The sequence below is a fragment of the Acomys minous genome (assembly GCF_964271855.1).
Source record: "Acomys minous genome assembly, chromosome: 16".
Lineage (NCBI taxonomy): Eukaryota > Metazoa > Chordata > Mammalia > Rodentia > Muridae > Acomys > Acomys minous.
The window spans coordinates 80,721,192-80,742,045 of NC_140498.1; the positions used below are offsets into that span (position 1 = coordinate 80,721,192).

At 48.7% G+C, this 20,854-nt stretch overlaps 3 long non-coding RNA genes and 1 pseudogene across 4 annotated transcripts; 2 read left to right on the forward strand and 2 right to left on the reverse strand.

Annotated features, from left to right (window-relative positions):
• Positions 1 to 1,126: 1,126 nt before the first annotated feature.
• LOC311585986 lies at positions 1,127 to 9,008 on the forward strand. Its single transcript, XR_014775417.1, has 3 exons — positions 1,127 to 1,196; positions 8,242 to 8,284; positions 8,966 to 9,008. It is a non-coding gene; the product is annotated as an uncharacterized lncRNA (long non-coding RNA).
• LOC311586327 (large ribosomal subunit protein eL8-like) lies at positions 1,731 to 4,070 on the reverse strand (annotated as a pseudogene). Its single transcript has 2 exons — positions 4,065 to 4,070; positions 1,731 to 2,856 (listed from the first exon to the last, which is right to left on the reverse strand). The product of its transcript is annotated as a large ribosomal subunit protein eL8-like (transcript).
• Positions 9,009 to 11,036: 2,028 nt separating the features above from the next.
• On the forward strand, positions 11,037 to 12,955 carry LOC311585987. Its single transcript, XR_014775418.1, has 3 exons — positions 11,037 to 11,128; positions 11,234 to 11,413; positions 12,690 to 12,955. It is a non-coding gene; the product is annotated as an uncharacterized lncRNA (long non-coding RNA).
• Positions 12,956 to 15,165: 2,210 nt separating this feature from the next.
• On the reverse strand, positions 15,166 to 19,985 carry LOC311586575. The gene is made up of 3 exons (XR_014775588.1): positions 19,676 to 19,985; positions 17,118 to 18,068; positions 15,166 to 15,820 (listed from the first exon to the last, which is right to left on the reverse strand). It is a non-coding gene; the product is annotated as an uncharacterized lncRNA (long non-coding RNA).
• Between the last annotated feature and the right edge of the window lie 869 nt (positions 19,986 to 20,854).

Genomic DNA, 20,854 nt, shown 5'->3' on the forward strand with positions numbered 1-20,854 from the left:
TTATTACTATGATGTTATTTTTATTAGTTTCAGTAAGCAAATAAAACCACATGTGTTCACCTAATCGTATTTGAGTGGGCTGACCAAATAAAGTATACAACATAATTAATGGGTTGTTTTTTGTTTGCAAGGTCTTTAAAAAAAATCTCAGGAATTTAAATAATTAGCAACAAAGTCAGGGAAAGCAAAGAAAGGAAGGAGGAGACATTTAGCCAATGACCTTTCACCTGGAAGAGAACAGGGCCAAATCAAAGGTAACACTTTCTTAGGGGGTGGGTGGGGCTTGTTTTGAAACAAGGTCTCACTAAGTAATCTTGGCTGGCCTAGAAATTTCAGTCCTTCTGCCTCAGCCTTGGGAACCCTGAAGTGGCAGGTGTGGTATGGCCACCACGTCTGGCTTCGGAGATACGTCTTTTCCTAGATCAGGCCGGAAGCTGGAAGAGAAACTGGGCCACCCTCAGAGATGAGCTTGGAACTGCATAAAGACACAACCTGCAGATCGCTGCTGCTCTGCCCTAGAAGGAGCGCCAAAGCTCTGGGCCATTAGCCAATACCCCCAAGTATGATTGCGGACTCCGCAGGGCTGCTTGGGACCAACTTGACGGTGCTCACTCTTAAGGTCACACACAGGTGGAGAAAAGAGACTGACCTCAGCTCCAGGTAGGCACGCCTTCCTCCTCTCCTCAGAACCAAGCCCGGCCTTTATTTCGGGTGCTCTTTGATAAAGTAAAGTCCCCTCTGATTTCTTTGCATTTTTCCTAGCAGATTCCGCACGCTGTGAGAGCCTTTTACATTATTAATAAAAGTTTTGAGTTCGGTTACTTTGCTGTGGAAAATGAAAGGCTCTCTTTGGGGGCCTTTGAAATGCCAGCGTTATACACCTCCCATTAAGGCACTTAGAGACCGAACACCCAGAGGGTTGAAAAAAGCGGGGCCGCCCACAGAATCCAGAATGGTGTCTGCTGCTCTGGGGAGAGCGCGGCAGACACTGGCGACAGCTCTACATTTGGCGGCCGTAATTAAAAGTTTACTTTCGTCGGTCGGTTGCCATGGGGACGATGTTTGGTTGCCGATCTGAAATCATAAAGGGCGGTGGAGATCTATTGAGGAAAGCAAAGGTGACTTGGGAAAAAGGCTTTTAAGACCCCGTGGCTTGAATGGGGCAGGTAGACAGCCCACGAAGAGGACAGACAAAAGTAAGAAAAAAACGCCTAGATCTTATTTTGCCCGCAGACAAGTTAGGAGCAATTTTCTAAGCAGAATCAGCCTTGCCGTCGCCAACCTTTCTTTCTTCTTTTCTCTTTTTAAAAAAAAAACTTTTTTTTTTTTTTTTTTTTTTTTTTGAGATAGGCTCTCCTGCAGTTCAGGCTGGCTTCTTAACTCACTATGAAGCCAAGGATGACGTTGAATTTCTGATCCTTGTGTCCTCCCCTCCCATCCCTCCCCCCCCCCCCCCCCACCTCCCAAGTGCTGGGATTACGGACATAGGCCACCATACCTAGTGTATGCAGTTCTGGGAATCAGTGCTTGCCAGGAGAGCTTTCCGCCAACCAAGCCACATCCCCAGCCCCTCAACATTGATTTTAAAATCAGCTTCTCCTTTGTGTAGTGCAACAGTGGTACTTATGTTCAGGTGTGTGCACCCTACGGGTTGAAGGACCCGTGTGAAAGGCTAGACTGAGACCTTGTAAGATTCTGCCTTGACCTTTGATTTCGGCTGTGATAGCTTTAGCCTCATTGTGACCGAATGCCTGAAAGAAATACTTAAAGGAAGGGTTGTTCAGCTTCATGGATTCAGAGGGCTTAGTCTGTGGTGCCTTTTCCCCGTGTCCTTGAGTAGATCATCCTGGTGGTTAGGGGCCGAGACAGACGGGTGATCTTCACAGAAGACAGGAAGCAGAGAGCGTGGCTTGAAGGGTCCAGGGACAAAATATCCTGGGGGTTTGCCCCCTAGGGGTTCACTCCCTCCAATTAGACCCTATTTTTTTCTACATTCATACATATCTTTTTTTTTAAACTTTGTAATTATATTTATGTACAGAAAACCTAGCAAGGTACATTTCCCCCCACTTTAGTGGCCAGTTCTCTGGCCTTTGCCTTTCCCAGCCTTGGCAACGCGAGCCACAGATTTAGGACCCAGGACGTGGCCTCCCCAGTGGTGAAGGATCTCATCATGGTATCTGTCATTGTAATTGGTCCTAATAGCTTCCACCAGCTTAGCCAGAGCCCCTTTGTCTTCCGAGTTAACCTGTGTGAAGGCAACAGTGGTGCAAGTCTTCCTGTGGACCAGCTGCCCAAGCCTGGCCTTTCCCTTGATGATGTAGTAGGGGACCCCCATCTTTCGACACAGGGCAGGCAGGAAGATGACCAGCTCAGTGGGGTCTACATCATGGGCGATCACCACCAGCTGAGCCTTCTTATTCTCCACCAAGGTGCTGACTGTATCGACCCTGCTCGAAGGACAGGTGGTCTCTCAGTTGGGACGTCCCCTTTCCCAGCAGCTTTCTTCTCAGCATGGGCCAGTAGCCTTAGCTTCTTCTTCTTAGCTTCTTTGTCTCTGGCCTGTACTTGTGGGCAAACTTCAGCAACTGGGTAGCTGTTTGCCGGTCCAGGGCCTGGGGGAACGGGTTTATGGCAGGAGGTAGTTTGAGCCGCTTATAGAGGACAGTCCTTTGCCGCTGTAGCCTGATGTAGCGGGGCTGTTTGATGAAGCGTGTGAGATTGTTTTGAGGCTGGATGTCCTGCCCTATGCCGAAGTTCTTGGGCCTTTTCTCAGAGGATTGACCACTTTTTGACTTCCTGTTTCTTTATGATGGAGGGGATTGGGGCCACCTTCTTCTTCTTGGCCTTTTTCCCCTTTGGGCATCTTGCTGAGCAAGAGAAGAGAGCCACAAATATCTTTTATTAAAAATAACAATAAAAAGGTGGTGGTGGGGGGCACTGGAGAGATGGCTCAGAGGTTAAGAGAACTTGCTGTTCTTCCCAAGGTTCTGAGTTCAATTCCCAGCAACCACATTGTGGCTCACAACCATCTACAATGAGATCTGGTGCCCCCTTCTGGCCTGCAGTGGTTATATGCAGGAGAGCATTGTATATATAATAAATAAATCTTAAAAAGACCAAACATCAACAACAAAAAACCCAATAATTTCCCAAATGCCACCTTCTCCCTGTTTCCTTCGATTCTACTTGTCTTCTTTCCCTTCCCCCAACAGCCTCTTTCTCAAGTTTATATCTATTTCTGCGACGCACTGTGTTTAACCAGGGTCATCTGTGTGACTATGGGTTTTGGAACAATCCGTTGGAGCCTGATAGGCTCAGCAGTGGGCATACAGCTGAAGACAGTGATTCTGCCTTCCTCAGATTCTATCAATAGCCAAGAGATCAGCAGGGAAGGGTATGACCTCATGAGCCCCTCCCCTTTGGGTGATTGATTGCCTACCGGGCCAATCTTGTGCAGGCCCAGGTAACCACAATTTTAAGTTTGAGTAGAGAGGATGGTATCTCGCGGCCGCCCAGGCCCACCTTTATTTTCCTGGTCTTAAATGTGTTCTACCTTCTCTTCTGCTGTATTTTCTGAGCCTCAGAGAAGGCAGAATAAATGTCTTGGTTTGGGCTGGGCCCTCCGCCAGCTGGGCATTCAGGAGTCTTTGAATTCTTACTACAAAGAGAGGCTTTTCTTATTGAGGCTGAGAGTAGATTTGGCTATAGGTGTAAACACAAGACACAAGACTTAGAAGGTGGTTTAATGCCAGGTCAGTTTAGTTAAACGATAGTAGTAAGTGCTCTGCCTGGGTCTACAACTTCCCGGGGAGTAGGTTGTTAACCAGGCATACAGGACAAGGGTGGTGTTTCCCTCCCATAAAACGGACCTCAAATGAAATTGGAGAGCAGCCCTGAAGCAATTCTTAAGCCTGCTTTTTTACAATTTCTAGAGCTTTCCAAAAATAGTCCCACAACCCTGGGCGCTATAACCCCTACAAAAAGGGGCCTATAGGGTCATTTCATATTTAAGCTATAAGAGATATATATATAGCTTAACAACTGTAGCTTCTGAGGCCAACCTTCATGGCGGTCTGTGTCTCCCCTGCCCTGTGGTAAAGGAATTAGGAGGTGGGTCTAATCACTGTGACAAAACACCTAACAAAAGCAACTTAACGGATAGAAGGGTTTGTTCTGGCTCACAGTTTGAGGGTACACAGTCCATCATGGAGGGAAAGCGTGGCAGCAGGAGCATGAGGCAGCTGCTCAGGTGGCCACCACAGTCAGGAAGCAGAGAGAGAGAGAGGTGGATACCAGTGCTCAACTCAGTGTCCCCTTCTTATTCAGTCTGTGACCCCAGCCCATGGGATGGTGCCGCCCACATTCAGTGTAGTACTTCCCAGCTCAGCTAACCCGATCTAGAAAAATCCCTCACAGACATATGCAGAGACATGTCTTCTGGGCGAGTCTAGATCTTGTCAAGGTGACAACCGTGCTGTAGTAACCTGTGTTGGATTCCAATGCCACCCAGCTCAAAAAGGTCAGAGGCGACATGACATGCTGCCCTCCGGTCAGGGCTCTGCACTCTCTTGTTCCCTAGCATATATTCTCCTGATGTTGGCCTTGGACCAGTCACTGCCCAGCACTTCCCTGCTTGGATCTTATATATTCCTCATGGTACCTACCTGAGTATAATTATCCCCACTTGCCAAGGCAGGGAGCTGTGTTGCAGAATGTCTGTTTGACCTCCACAGCCTGGTTCCAGAGGGAGGCAAGTTTAAACTTGGCTTGAGCACGGCTGACTCCTCCCTTGGGCACTGCAAATCCCAACCTCTTGAATCAAATGCTTAAAGCTGGCCTTGGCCAACACCAGGTGCAGAGAACATTAGAACTTTTTATAGGGAGCCGTCAGGGGCAAGCAGAGCCTACCTGATGCACAAGGTGGGTGTTGCCAAATTAGAGAAAATTATAGACTTTTACTCAATTGGACAGGCAGGGGGTTCTCTCGGGAGTCTTTAATCACCTTGTAAATCACCTCATAGCCAGATGGCAGAAAGCTGGCCGAGAGTGAGTCGGCTCGCTGCTTCCGTGTGTCAGGCTTACTCGTCTTTGTCTTTCTTCAATCATGACTGATGAAATGACTAGTGTGTGGAGTTTCCCTGAGCTCAGCCTCATTAAAGAGACCTCTAACCCTAAAACTACTTCCTCGAAGGCCACCCCGCTTCAAGGGATGCCATTTCCATATCCGCTGTTATCCTGGAGACCATCCTATGGAGACTCAGCTCAGCTGACAGCACATCCTTTCTCTGGCCAACGAATAGATACAGATGGAGCATCCAGGATCCCTGTTGTGTGATAGATTTTTTTCCTCCTGGGGAGATGCAACACATACAAGTCTGTTCACCCCAGAAAGGGAACCCATGGCAAATGAAAGCGACGACTTCAGTGAACGTGTGTTACTGTTGGGGTTACTTCCAGGAATATGGGTGAGGAGTTACTTCACAGAAGGAATGACATGAGAGCAGTTGCGTCATCGAAAAGCTCACCCCAAGGGCTGGAGAGATGGCTCAGAGGTTAAGAGCACAGTCTGCTCTTCCAAAGGTCCCGAGTTCAATTCCCAGCAACCACATGGTGGCTTACAACCACCTGTAATGAGATCTGGTGTCTTCTTGTGGTGGGCAGAACACGAGTGGGCAGAATACTATATAAATAATAAATAAATCTCTAAAAAAAAAAGAAAAAAAGAAAAAAGAAAAAAAGAAAAGCTCACCCCAAAATGGATGGCAACTCTCAAGAGCTGCAACCATGAAGCTCTCTGCTGGCAGCTCCCCTCTTTTCTCTGCAGTTCACTTGGTTAGGGTCTCCTTTCCCAGCAGTTTACTCCATTTTATACTTCTGGGGAGGGGTCCTCCAGAATCTCCTCAGTGTCTGATCTCATGGACACGTGACTTTTCCTTTACCCACAGAGACCAAGGGGACCCCCTCCTTTCTCAGGGGACTATTTCAATACAGAGGAAAATAACATCCAACATTCCAGCACACCTGGCCTAGGTTGGGGCATCTGATGCTCCCGTAGCAGCAGATGGACCAATCCCACTGTGATACCAGCTCTAAGAAGCATCCTTATAGAAGCACCTATGTTGAGCCTTTCCGTGTAGCAGTAACTATAGCTCCATGATGTTTGGATATTGATACTGACTTCTTTGGAATCCTACAGTTATCCTTCAGTGTAGAGTTGCAAACCAGAATGCTTCAGGATTGTGACAAGGGCTCAAGGTCTAGTCCGGTGTCAGTCGGGAGACAGAAAAAGCAGGATAGGATAGCCTCTTGTTCCCCACCCTGTGCTTGTGGGGTAGGTTATCCTGGTATAACATGGCAGAGACCCATAGATACAGCATGCATGTCTTGTCTCTATGTCATTAATACACTAGAAGCATAAGCTCAAGCAATACCTCCTCGTGACTTGAGAACCAATCAACTGCCCACCTCCAGTTGACTTCTTTATCTACAGGTACCTAAACTCTTTCTTCCTCTTCTTTAGTGATGGTCCCGGGGATGGTTATGAAGATGCCCTACTTTGGGCTTAGTATTCCAACTCTCTTAGTTGAATACTAACTTGATAAGATCTTATTTTTATGGAGGTAAATGCACACACACACACACATGAATGCATGCACACACGCATATATACGGTGGTTTTTTATTAAGAGTGAAATTCAATGACGTTTGAAAAAAAATGTAAACATCTCTGTCATCCCCACCCCATCAGATGGGGGAACATTATCATTCCAGAAAGTTCCATTTTGCTCTTCACCAGTCAGTGTCCTTCAGCCTTGACAGCCTTATAACACTGAATGGTGGATGACCCCACATTACATTGGGTCCCTTTTTAGAAAGCTGTCAATTTCCCCCAACCACCACCCTCATTCTAGGGCCAGAGAGAGTCTGACTTCTCTATCCTGTCTCACTGCTATTCTGGGCACAAAGGACCATGTGACCTCAGAAAGGCAATTCAAAAGAGAGAGGAACTTTTCTTTCTTTCTTTTTTTTTTTAAAGCAGACTTCCATATTCAAATTGTCTTTCCTTTGAGTCTCCCAACTTCCAAACATATCATAAAAGGGCAGACTATGGAAAGAAAAATAGGCTGGCCCTGGGGGTTCCTGCATGGCCATGTGTAGGTTGGCCCTGGGCTAACGGCTTCAGTTTATCCACTGGTGAGAGACTCCACTGTGGGGTTTGCATACTATGAAATACCTGGGCGAGGTGTATAAAACTGGGGCGACTCCGAGCGTATGGCTATGTCATGTCCCTTGGCTAAATGGCTTTGTATTTGCACTGGGTCTTGCTTCATAGGCACCTAGAACCATGTCCACCCAGTGCCCGCTAGACACGGGTGGTCTCCAGATTAGGGGCTGCTGTGATTGACACTGCTTTGAGTCAAGTTCATGCATAAATCCAACACACATGCATTATCTTACTCCGCTGGGACCTCTATTTAGGAGCAGAGGCGGTGGCTTGTAGGGGCAGGTGTGCAGTTCTCCTAGGGCCTGGCAGGTGATTTCCCACAGTGAACTTCTTTATAGGCTCAGCCATGCACCCGCTCCCACATTCCTATGTGGAAGCCCTAATTCCAGCTGCCTCGGAATGCGAGAGTATTTGGGGTAGCAGCTTTATAGGGATAAGTAAGATAAAATGACAGTATCACAGTGATCCTCGTGGGCTCTGGCAGGTGTCTTGGCAAGAAGGGGAGACCAGAACACAGACATCCACAGAGGGCCAGGAACTGAGGACTCAGGGGAATGACACTGTGTACAGGCTCATGAGGCACTCTGGAGGAGGAGGCAGCATGGGAAGCCAGGCTCCTGCCTCTAGCCCCGAGACACAGATGGCTATCGATTGGGCCTTTGCCTTCAGGACTTTGTTGCAGGCTCTTTGTTGGCTACACAGAGGTGAGTCCCATTCCTACCGGTGTGAGGTGTGAGCTTCGGCTGCCTTGTCTCTGCGCTCTTTACAGTTTCACCTTCATGTTAGGCATGCTGGGCGAGGGGCATCTCGGTGGTATGTTTGTGTGTTTAGATGATAGATAAATGATAAACGGAGATGATAGATAGGTGATAGGTGATAGGTAGAGAGATAATAGATTAGAAAATAGATGATCGATAGGTAGATAGAAGACAGGTAGAGGATAGATAGATGACAGATAGGTAGATCGGTAAAAGATAAAGGTTTTTTTTTTTTTTTTTTTTTTTTTTTTTTAGCAATGGGAATTGAACCTTACCTTCATACCTGCCAGGCAAGCAGGTGAGCAATTCAACCTTGAGCTACACCCTAGACCTCTTTTGGCTTTATACGTTGAAACAGGATCTCATTTATTTGCGTAGACTGCTCTTGAACTTGGAATCCTCCTGCCTCAGCTTCCCAAGTACCTAGGAGTATAGTCTTCAGCACCAGGCCTGGCTGGTGTGTGTGTGTGTGTGTGTGTGTAATCTAGGGTGCTCTACTATATCACCTTAATGGGGGGGGGGCGGCCCAGGATGTTGTTATCACTATAGGAGGCACCCCAGCCTTATATGTCCAGCCTGAAGCTACTGCCCACTCTTGGTGTCAGAGCCCCATATCCCCAGGCACTTTCTGCTTGTATGAATTACGCCTCCTCTGGCCCCTTGTGTTTGGCTCTCCCCACCCGTCATCGTGCTTCTGTGGTCCACTCACACAGTGTCATGTGCCCGTTGGTACCTCACCCTTCTTCACGGCTCACAGCTGAGCCATGCTCCTTTGTGTGCCACATATGGCTGGCCCATCCTCAGTTGATAGGATACGTCCCTTTTAGGGATGATGGAGAACACCACCTCAGTGTGATTCTAAGTTGACTAGAAAAGTGACAGGCAGACCCAAGGAACTTCTCAGGGGTCTTGTGCTGTATGCTCCCACCCGAGGTACCATCACCTCTCTAAGCCAAAAAGTTCTTTAATTGATAAATAGACGACTATCCGCCTTGCTGAGTTACCATGAGAGCAAATGAAGACGGCACCCAGGCAAGCTGACAGGCAAGGCCACTGTTTCTCTCCACCCCCCCACCCCCCCTCCCTGCTCAGCGTCTTGATAGGAAACCTGCATTTACAAGGTCTTCCAACACCGCAGTTCTGCAGGGTGGAATCTGAACCCTCCAGGCTGGGAGTGATTCATGGCCTGAGATGGTAGCATCGGTGCCTTTCCTGATAACGTTCCTCCTTAGAGACCTGGATCTTTAACTGGCTGACTAGACACACCATTGTTTCCCTCACTCTATCTGTAAGCCACCTGCCCCATCAAAGACTGGCCATGGTTTATTTTGAGCTCCTAGGCAGACAAAAGCTGTCGAAGAGGAAAGTGCTAATGAGCATTCTGTATCCTGTGCAGACGTCTGTTGGGAAGAAAAAGTCAAAACAACACCACAAACTGCTCCTCTGGACACAGGGGCATCAGATTAGCCAGGACCAGGACCCCAGGAGCTGCTTTTCTATGGATGGGGGGGATGGGGGGAATAGCATCCCCAAGTCTAAGCCAGAAACAGGGGAATTCTCCTTTCCTTTTCCTGGCAAATATCCCTACCCATGGCTTTCAGAACAATCTGGGGATGGGCTGAATGCTTTGGAATAACACAGGGCAGGTGGCTTTTGTAAATGCCCAAGGCACATCTGTGAGGGCATTCCCAGAACCCTCACTGACCCATATGAAGCTTCTGAGATAAATTGTCATGCTAGTTAAAACCACCCGCCCACCTCAAAAAAGGTGATGTCCTGTCTCAGGCTTTGATACAGGCTCATAGTGTTCTGAGATGCCCGCATGTCCTACTTTGCTTTCTGTTGTGGTAAAGTATTGGTCAAAACACTCTTGGGGTGAAAGAGTTTGTTTCCTTTTACAGTTTGTGTAGTACGTTATGAAGGGAAAGTTAGGGAAGGAACCTGAAGGCCTTGGAAAGATGCTGCTTACTGGCTTGCACCTTGTGGCTTGCTCAGCCTGCTTTCTTACAGCAACCAGGCCCACCTGCCAAGGAGTGACACCACCCACAGTGGGCTGGGCCGTCCCACATCCACCTTTAATTGAGAAAATGCCCCGCAGACATTACCATGGGCCAATCTGATGGGGGAGGGTGGTGCATTTTCTCAACTGAGGTTTCCTATTCCCAGATGACCCTAGAGTGTCAAGTTGACGAAAACAACTAACCAACACACTGTCCTTCCTCTGCTTGGGCAGGTGACAGAAGTGCCACACCCTTCTGGTGTTTTCTACCATTTCTGAGGGAGTCTGGTGTATTCTGTGTTCTGACTACACAAACTTCCCACACTGTGAACTCTTTCAGGGGTGCACAAACAGGCTGCTTTTGTGATTGGAGAGTGCAGGCGCACAGTGGCTTCCACAACTTTGGCAAACACAGACACATGTTACTGGTACTAGTGAGAGAGGCTGGGCTGGCGTTCTCTCTCTCTCTCTCTCTCTCTCTCTCTCTCTCTCCCTCCCTCCCTCCCTCCCTCTCTCCCTCCTCCTCTCTTTCTCTCTCTCTCTCCAAAACCACAATTAGCTCCAGGCATTTTGGTCTCAGACCTGTGAAAATACTCACAGCCCTTGCCTGTATTGGCTTAGCATCAGCATCAGCAGGTCTCTGGGATGCTGAGGTTTCCCACAGCTCAGCGCCCCCCCCCCCCCCCCCCCCCGGGAAGCCGGGGAAGCCAGGGAAGCGGCCCAACTTCTGCGGGCCTCTGATAGCTGTCTTGTCTGCCTGTGGCACGGCCAGACCAGATAGGGAGGAAGTCAGTGGGTCAGGCAGTCAAGTGGGGGCACGCGCTGTGGGGTGAGGCCTTTGATCTCATTGCAGGGAGCTTTACACACTGCTTCCACGGAGCTCTGCTTTTGCAGCCTGGGAGACAAAGGGAGGGAAGTGTGAGCAGGGCAGAAAACAGGAAGCCATGGGGTCAGGCAGGAGCGGTGGCTTTGAAGGGCTCCTGGCCTGGTGCTGGTGTGTGCGTTGGACCTTATCTGCTTTCCAGGAAGACGGTCCATTCTCACCTCCTTTCAGCCAGAGACTTGCGAATCCAGGACTCTTGACTTGGGGTGGGACTTGGACGATCACTCTCCATCTCCCCACTGGCTGCATGAGGAGAAATAGTAAGTTTTCAGGATCCCTTGAGCCCTGACATCCTGCCTCCTACCTCACTTGAGCTTCTCCTGGCAGGCAGCTGCAGTCCTGCTGTGTGTCCACTTCTGTTTCAGGTTGGTGGGCGTGTCCTAACACTCAGATTGTCACAGAGCCAAAGGGCGGAGGCAAAACCTCTCCACCCACCCCAAAGCAGGGGAGCTGCGACCTTTAGCTCCTGCCATAAGCACGCACTGAGTCCTTCTCTGCTTGGGCGCGTGGGAGGAGGCCCTCTCTGCATTGCAGAGAGTAGGAAGGTAGGACCAGTCTCCAGAAGCCTCCGGGTGATGACAGAGGCAGTGAATGCTTTCAGGACTCTTGGGCTGCCTCCAGGGTCCTGTGGTCATTCTGTGGCCAAGACTCCTCCGTCCATCATCCCTTCCCTCCACTCCTGAATCACTTCCCTCCCAGTTACCAGCCACTAGCCCTATGGTGTGCCAGGGGCCAGAAGAGGGAGTTATATCTTGTGGGGCAAAAGTTAACATTGTGGTTGTGGACTACCCTGCATGGGCACTGGAGCTGACCAAGGGTCCTCTGCAAAAGGAGCAAGTGTTTTTGAACCACTGAGCCATCTCTCCAGCCCTGACCTGAGAAGCTTCCTTCAAAAATATAACTTTGACTTTAAGATCCCTTCTATAGGTACCCCCACCCCACCCCAGACAGGGTTTCTCTGTATAGTTCTATCATGGAACTTGCTCTGTAGACCAGGCTGGCTTGGAACTCAGAGATCTGCCTGCCTCTGCCTCTTGTGTACTGGGATTAAAGGCATATGTAACCATTGCCCAGTTTATAATTAATAATACTTTTATTTTTATTATTATTTTGGGTTTTTTGAGACAGGCTTTCACTGTGTAGCCTTGGCTGTCCTGGACTTGCTTTGTAGGCCAGGCTGACCTTGGACTCATAGTGATCTGCTTGCCTCTGCCTCCCAGATAGCTGGGATTACAGATGTATACCACCATGCCCTGCAAATTATTATTTTTTTTAAAGGAGAAAACCCATTCCCATTTGATTCTGAACAATAATAACTGGTAAGAGGTCGCAGTTCATTTTTGGGATTCCTCAGGTCCCTTTACTAACACTGTAGAAAATTCCTTTAAGTTCATATCACACAAAAGCACCCAGCTGGGTATGGTGGTACATACCTGTCATCCCAGCACATAGGATATGGAGGCAGGAGAATCAGGAGTTCAAGGCTATCCTGGAGTATATAAGGAGTCTGAGGCCAATCTGGGCTACTTAATGTCTTATTTCAAAATAAATAAATAAATAAATAAATAAGGCAAACCCAGAAAAACCATGCAGGCTATGGGCAGCCATGCTATTTGTTTACAGACTTTTTTGTTGTTGTTGTTTGTTTGTTTGTTTGTTTGTTTGTTTGTTTTTGAGACAGGGTTTCTCTGTGTAGCCTTGGCTGTCCTAGACTCGCTTTGTAGACCAGGCTGGCTTCGAATTCACAGTGATCTGCCTGCCTCTATGCCTCCTGAGTGCTGGGACTAAAGGCATGCACCATCACTCCTGGTTTGTTTATAGGCATTTTTGATGCACAGATTCCTGTTTCTAACACCACAACTGGATGGAAGACATTTCCTGCCATTCTTTATGGACAGACAAAGCCAGCAAACCCAGGGACTGGAAAGAAAATGGCGAAATTCTGGGGGGAGCCAAGGAGACTGACCATGGGCTCTGCCTCTGGAGGAAAGAGGAGGTGGAGCCTCTTCACTCTCCGTGGAGACCTTGATTGGCAGCAGAGTTACTGCCCACTGGTTGGGTGTGTGCAAACTTCACGATTACACTTGAGTTTGGAAGGCGCCCCCTGTCATGTTCCCACAAGTTCTCAGGAAAACCTTGAGTCTCTGTCGGGGTCCCCTCGTAGAGTGAAGTTTCTGGAATAAAAGCTTTGGAGGTCCTAGAGGGAAGAAAGTAGACACTCATGTTGCCACAGAGTCAGTGAGAATAATGTGTGTAGCCGTGGAGCAGGTCACCATGCTACCCAGGGGCAATGGTCCCCCTCACTGGTGTTTTTCTAGAATTCATCATCTTCATCGACGGGGGGGGGGGGCGGGCGGGAGGGGGCAGGGGTGAGACGCAAATGCCTCTAATTGCCTTCATTTAAGGTTCCCTGTCCAAGTCACATGCATCTGTTACACTGGTCTTTACAAGGCTGCTGTTGCAACTATCCAAGCAGGAACATCCCTTCTCCCCCAGTCCCCCCAAATGCTTTCTCATGTATTGAGTAATGTATAAGGTAGGCTTAAACGTGAGCCCCCTTTCAGGTTCACTTTCCTCTCTTCCCTGTACTTAGACGGGAGCAGGAATTCTGGCCCCAAATTGCCCTCGCTCTTACTTTGGCCCGTGCACTGTAAAGAGTAGGGCCTTCCGCCCCTGTGGTCGCAAGGAGGACCCATGCCTGTCTATGACATGTAGTTCCTGGTTTATCTCGGGCTGCCACTATTGCAGCCAGCCACAGGGTGCAGGAAGCGTGGGCAAGGTCTGTATCCAAGGGTCGGGTCTGATGGCTTTTGCTCATTTTTGTGGGCTAGGGCTTGGGAACATAGCTAATTAGCACGGAATGGCAAAGGAACCTGGGAAATGCAGGCCAGCTGTCTGCCAGGGAAGAGGAGGCAGATGAGTTTTGGTGAGCAGTGTTCTCAGGAATTCCCCCACATTGGGCAGGCTCTGTGGGTCTAGCCCTCAAGTCCCCCTGCCTCCAGTCTTGGCCCAGGCGTCTGGTCCACACTTGGCCAACTGGAAGTTTTCTCCCATGGCTTCTGAAGTCGAGGGGCCATTCGCCAGGGCAGACTGAAAGAGCAGACGTAAGCAGATTACTTCTGTGGCGGAGGATGAAACCTTCCCGCTCCCCCTGCTGCAACAACCCTGGGAGCTGGGTTCTTTGTCCACCTCCAGCGTGCCAGCCTTCTGCTGCTCACCGGAGTGCTCGCATACCAGCAGATGAGCTAGTTGATTAAATGAGACAAAGATGTTGCTAGAGCTGCAACCAAAAAATGTTCATCCATAGGGCTGGATGCTGTGTGTGTGTCGGGGGCGGGGGGCGGGGAGGCTGGTGCTGACTCATATGTCATGCCAATGGAGAGGTGGCTGGCAAATTCTGGCCATCTCTCCCTGTGTCCTGTTCACATGTCCTCCTCTGGGTATTCTGGAGAGAGAGAGAGAGAGAGAGAGAGAGAGAGAGAGAGAGAGAGAGAGAGAGAGAGAGAGAGAGAGGCGACAGAGACAGAGAGACGCAGAGATAGAGACAGATGAGAAAAAGACACAGAAGCAGATCAGAAAGAGAGAATGCGATGTGTGTGTGTGTGTGTGTGTGTGTGTGTGTGTGTGTGTGTGTGTGTGTGAGAGAGAGAGAGAGAGAGAGAGAGAGAGAGAGAGAGAGAGAGAAGAAATAGACATACATACATACACACACAGAAAGGGAGACAGATATGGAGAGACAGAACAGATAGACAAAACAGGCAGAAATAAAAGACTGAGAGAAAGTGTGTATGTGTGAGAGAGAAACAAATAGAGACAGAGATAACATGTATGTATGTGTTTGAATGTGTGCACACATGTGTGTGAAAGAGACAGAAGACAGACAGACAGACAGATAGACAGACAGACAGACAGAGACTGTGATTGGACAGAAAGCATCCAAATAGAAGAAAAGTCTTCAGATGACTGAGAATTTGTTAGTATATGGAATTCCACTCCTGTGAGCAGAGTTGGTTTTGTGCATTTTTTTCTTGCACATATGTATGTGCACCCTGCGTGTGCAGGTGCCAGCCCAGGCCGGAAGAGCTATTGGATTCCTTGCAGCTGGAGAGACAGGTGTTTGTGAGCTCTCATGTGGGCTGAGAACCCAGGCCTGTGCAAGAACAGCAAACACTCTTATCCACTGAGCCAGTCTTCAGGCCCACGAGGCATTTTTTTAAAAGAAGGACAAATGCTACACCAGGGTCAAGTCATTTTATTTGGGAACTAAGCCTGTGGGAAAGAAATGCAAGTTTCAGTCACAAGGTAACTTATTAAGACACAACCACACAATCTATCTAAAGGAGAGCAACATCCCATGGTGTGGTATCCCAAATAGAGGTGGGAAAGAGACTGGGAGGGCACCGTGCTGGCACGCAGGCCACGCAGGTCCTCATGGGCTGCTTAACTTGCGCCAGGCGTAAACGGTAAAACTGTCAAAATTGAAAAGCCAACAAAGGCCAAGTCAGTGTTTTAAATTCATTTTTAAATTTTTGAGCATTTCATACATGAATACTGTATATAATTTCTACCCCCTTCTCTCACACTTCCAACTGCACTCACGTCCCCTTCCTTCTCGCTCAATATCATGACTTTGGTTATTATTATTACACATTTATGCATCTGTAGACATATGCATACACAACTCACAGGGACCAGTTTTCCTCATATGCTCAAATGTTTTAGGGCTTGGAACTGGATAACCTCTCAGGGAGCTTGTCCATGAATATCAGCTCTCTCTTTCCCAGTGGCCATTGGTTGTCTATAGCTCTTCATCAGAGGGTGGGGCCTCGTGGAATTTCCCCCATCTACGTTGGCAGTGTTGACTCTCTGCTCCCCTTGAACAATCTGGGACCCTGGTAGTGCCCAAGCGCTGTTGCTCCGTGATGTCTTCCAGCAGGAGAGGCTGGCAGTACCTGCAGGTCCTCAAATAGTCTGCTTATCCATTCATCTGGAACAGCTCAGCCTGCATCTGCAGTCCCCAGTGGGACCACTGTGAGGTGCACACCAGGAAACATGGCTATGTCCCCGAGTTAGGGGGAGCTACTGTGATCCACAGAGAGATACACAGCCCACCTCTCTTTTGCCCCCCCCCCCCCCCGCCCCATTTTGTGATCGAGAGGACTGCAAACCACATGTCTTGAGTCCTGAGTTCCAGCTCCCCTTTTAGCTTCTGCTACCATTCTCACACCCTCTCCCGGCTCCTCCCCTCCCCTCCCCCCGCACCCCCCCTGCCTTCTGCCAGCTTTACCCTGTATCCCCTGGGGCCCTGTCCACAAGTACAGGTGGAGGGAGGCCTCTGCAGTCCCAATGGCTGGGAAGAGCGCCATGCAAGATGGATCATAATTATTACCTGGAACCAAATTACTTTTAATGACTTGGGGTAGTTTCCCAGCCCAGTTCCAGCCCCCACCCACCAGCGAGGAAAGTTTAATAATGGCCCAGGGATAGTTGGTAATCCTGAAAGTATTAAACTGCTTAGCCAATGAAGAGGGAGGCATTTAAGCATCAGCTGGGATGAGCATCCAGGAGGGTACCAGGTTCTCATGCTGATCCGGGAGCCATTATTAGATGCAGTAAATATGAAAGGGAAGGCAACTTTAGGCTGTCTGGCAGGGCGGTTTTCCTGAGAGTGAAACCAAGCAGCCTCTAAGGTCTCATTCTGAGACAGCAGCCATCACACTCCAGATTTAGAAGGACCTCTGAGGAAGGGACACATATGGATGTCCCAGCAGAGTGTGAGGCTGGGCTCCTGGGGTCTTTTTCCCCTCCCTCATTTCTTTAAGTGAAAATGATTTTGCTTTTTTTCCCCCCTTGAGGTCTGTTGCAACCAGTCTGATCCAAGGTTGCTGCCAGCTCCTAAATCATAAGAATTCCTTTATGTTTAGTGTCTCGGAACTGAGAATATAAAGGTGTTGCCTTCTTCTCCATCTTTTCCCCTCCTCCTTCCCACAGCCCCAGCTCTTGACCCCTGACCTCTCACCCCTGGCCCCTGACCCCTGGCTCAAGACCCCACATTTTCCTTAATCTCCTCATGCTGGGTCTTTCTTGCTCAGTCTGTCACGTGTCAAAAGGCAGCCAATGTTGACTGAGGACCTAGTAAGCCTTAGACACAATAGCTGATGCCAGAGAGCTGAACAAGATCTGACCTGCCTTTCCACCCACCCCTGACCCTCACCTCAGAGCAATCTATTTAGTTTGAACCCAATATACCTGGAGTACTCAGTTTCCCAGACTTCTCTGAAGCAGAAATGGTCATGTGATCCAGTCCTGGTCCATAAGGTAGAAGCAAGCATGGGCTTCACCATCAGTGGCCCTCTTCTGAGGGATAGAAGCTGCTCCTGCTGGTCCTTTGACCTTGGATAGTCACCATTCTGAGCATGCTTGCATTCTTCAGTCATCTTGCAGCCACAAGGGCCCAGTGTCCTGGACAAAGGAAGAGTCCTTCCTGCAGGCTGCTGGTGACAAACCCCTCTGAATCTTGCTGTCATAAGATCACTTACAGTGGTTGGATCGCTCTGCATTGCATCTGAACCTAAATTTGATTGCAGGGAACAAGTCACCCCCCCCCAAAAAAAACTTCCTGATGATCAACCGCCATGTTTCTTGTACTGTTTCACTAAGAACGTATGGACATGCTGGTGAGCTGCACTGCCAAAGGCTCGTGCTCTGAAACAGGAGCTGCAAGGATGGGTTCCAACCATCAGGCACCCTCAGGTGACATCTCTCTATGTCATAGGATCCCAACAGTGAGGGCTTGGGCAGAGCGAAGGAGGTGTAGATGGGCTTTCTAGACTCCGTCTCAGAGCCCTTTGTGCTGGTATCTTTTTAATGTGGTCTGTGGGAGAAGTCACACGTGGCCCAGATCCAAGGGCAGGAGATAATGACTCTTGATTACTCAGTGAGAAAAATCAGAGAAACAAGGCCTGCTTTCAGACCCTACAGCCTTCAGGGTCCCTTTCGAGAAGTTTCCTCCCAGCACTCAGGCCTTCCTAGGCTTCCCACCGAGTAGCTTTAGAGACATTCGTTTGACATTTGTTCCCTCCAAGTGGGTAACTACTCAGACTGTGATGTGACTTCTCGTCTATGGAGCCCCATCATCTTTGGGGCACAGATGCTGTCTCTCATCTTTGTTTCTCCCTAGTTACGACATTTTCTCTTTACCTGCAGAGGGGATGTTTTAAAAGGGTCAGGATGTGGTCTTTAGAGCCCAGGGATCTTACTGAGCTCTTGGTTCTTGTTCTCCTTACTAGGAAAGATGAAGTTGTAATGTGTGTTAATGACCAAACACACACAGACCTCTGCACCCTGCACAGGGCATGAAATTGTAATCATCCTTGTTACCACCATCACTATTATCATTGTCATCACTGTAACCGCCATCACTGCTGTCACCAACATCATCATCATCATCATAAACATCACCACAATGATCATTATTGTCCTCACTCTAACAATCCTCAACATCATCATTACCATCAGTGACATCACCCTCAGCACTGTGGTCCTCATTATCATAATTGTTATCACTATAACCTTTGCCATCATCGTCACTATTACCATCACAGTCACGATCGTTGTTGTAATCATTGTGGCAATCATCACCGTTATCAATCTTTATTGGTCACTGTTGTGATCCCCACCACCATCATTAGCACTGTCATTATCACCCTCAGCATCACTATCTTCACCATGGTTACCACTAATCACCACTATCAGCATTAGCACCAGCAGAACCAGCAGCAGCAGCACTAACATTGTCACATCCTGTTACGCTTATACATCTTTACTTTCCTTCATACACAGCTGGTTTCCCTTTAAATAATCCTCAGCAACGGGGCTTCATTGAGAGTAAGTACCATCCAGACCTATTTAATTAAGAGTCAGGACAAACAGACATGAGGAGTTTAGGAAATGAACCTCTTCAGGAAGTCTGGAGGGTGTTTGGAGCGTTCTATGACAACTGAAAGTACAGTAAGTGGAGGGTAATGTGGTTCTCCTGGGCAAAAAGGAAGAGCACAAGGATGCTGCCAAGGCTGGGGGAGAACCCTGGGTCCCAGGGCTTGAAGGCCACCTCTGTACTTGGCTTTATTGGGTCCCTGGGCATCATTTCTTGTAGGTCAATGTGACATTGGATGCAGCTTCAGCAGGGTTTTAGTTACTTACCCAGGGGGAATTAGACATCCAGGGATGTCTGCCAGGATGGAGAGATTCCACCTTTATGCTTTGGATCAAAACCAGTGAAGTACTTACACATGAGACCTGCTTTGCCTAAGTGTGATGGCTGTGAGAGGGAACACCAGGGCATCTCAGCCAAGTCCGAGGAGCTGGGTTAATGGGAACTTCCCAAACTTTCCTTGGCTGACTGTGAGCAAAAAATGTCACAAAAATGGCATCCTGCTTCATGTACTCTACCTAGTGTACATGAAGATTACCACTTTTTCTGTTAATTTGGCCATGTGTTGTTAACAAGTTGAATGCCAGCATACCATTAAATATTTGCAAAGCTTAGGCATTGTTCCCCAAGGGCTATATGCTCTGCCTCTCCTATGCCCATGAACAGGTTCCTTGACCTCTGACCTCTTTCAGTCTCAGTGTCCTCCCTTCAGCAGCAGACACCATGACAGGGCTGAACTCATAAGGGCATGAGTACCGAGGTAAATGATGCTATATGTTGTAGCGCTTGACGGAGTGACAATTTCCTGTCCCATAATTTAAAATGTAAATTACATGCCAATTTTCTCTTCTAGAAGTACCCAGGGCTCTGTTACCTGGTAAACAATTGCTATCAACTGTCCTCTGACGATGAGTATCCTGGGCCCATCTCTCCTGTCACTCTGACTCAGCTGCATTGCCTCCCATGGGACAATAGACCAAGTTGATTTCTTCTCCTGTCTAAGCCTCAAAGGCTGGTTTCTTCCTAGGAGGCAGGGCAGGCCTGTGCCTACCATCTCCCAACATTGTTACAAGAAAACTAAAGACAACCCTGGCATGGGTTGAGCCTCATGGCTCTTGGACTTCAGGCTCTCAGCTTGCTTCTCTGTCTGTAAACTTAACTTGTGATACAGCCCTTGCTGGCCCTGGGCCATACCCGCCTCCACGCTGGCTCTTCCTGTTCAGGCCCTGGTCACCTTCAGAATTCTGTTCTAGAATGACCTCCTATGACACTATGCTGGAGAGACACATGCTGGTTACTCCCGTGTGTTAAGGAGACCGGTCCTCCAAATTCTAGCCAGAGTATCTTGATCTGTTGTCTTTGAAAGTTTTTAAATGTGTGTGGTGGGGCATGTGGGTGTGCGGATGTCCTTAGAGGCTGCAGGTGGAGTTGACGTTATAAGCAGCTGTGACCCATCCAGTGTGGGTTCTGGCACCTAAACCTGGGTCCTCTGTCTAGCCCTGAGTGCCTTGCTATCCCATCCAGGTGCCATTTAGCCACACTACATGCCAGGATGCTACATAACAAGCCGTTCTCCCCACAGTGGATACTATTTGCTGAAGCCAGCAGAATCTCCCAGAGTGTGGCTCTATGCTGCCTGAGTGTTCCAGTTTCCTTTCTGTTGCTGGGATAAAATACCATGACACAAAGCAACTTAGAGAAAGAGGATTCATCGGGCTTACAGATCCAGGGTACAGTCTACCGTTGTGGAGGGGTCAGGCACTCAAAGCAGTTAAGTCACATCCTAGCTGCAGTCAAGAACACACACACACACACACACACACACACACACACACACACACACACACACACAGAGAGAGAGAGAGAGAGAGAGAGAGAGAGAGAGAGAGAGAGAGAGAGAGAGAGAATTAATATAAATGTGTACGTGTTTAGTGCTCAGCTAGCTTTCTCTACTCTTACACGTTCCGAGGTCTAAAACCAAGGAATGGTCCTGCATCTATCAAGGTGACGGAGGCAGTCCTCTCCAGACATCCGCGCAGGCTACTACCTCCGA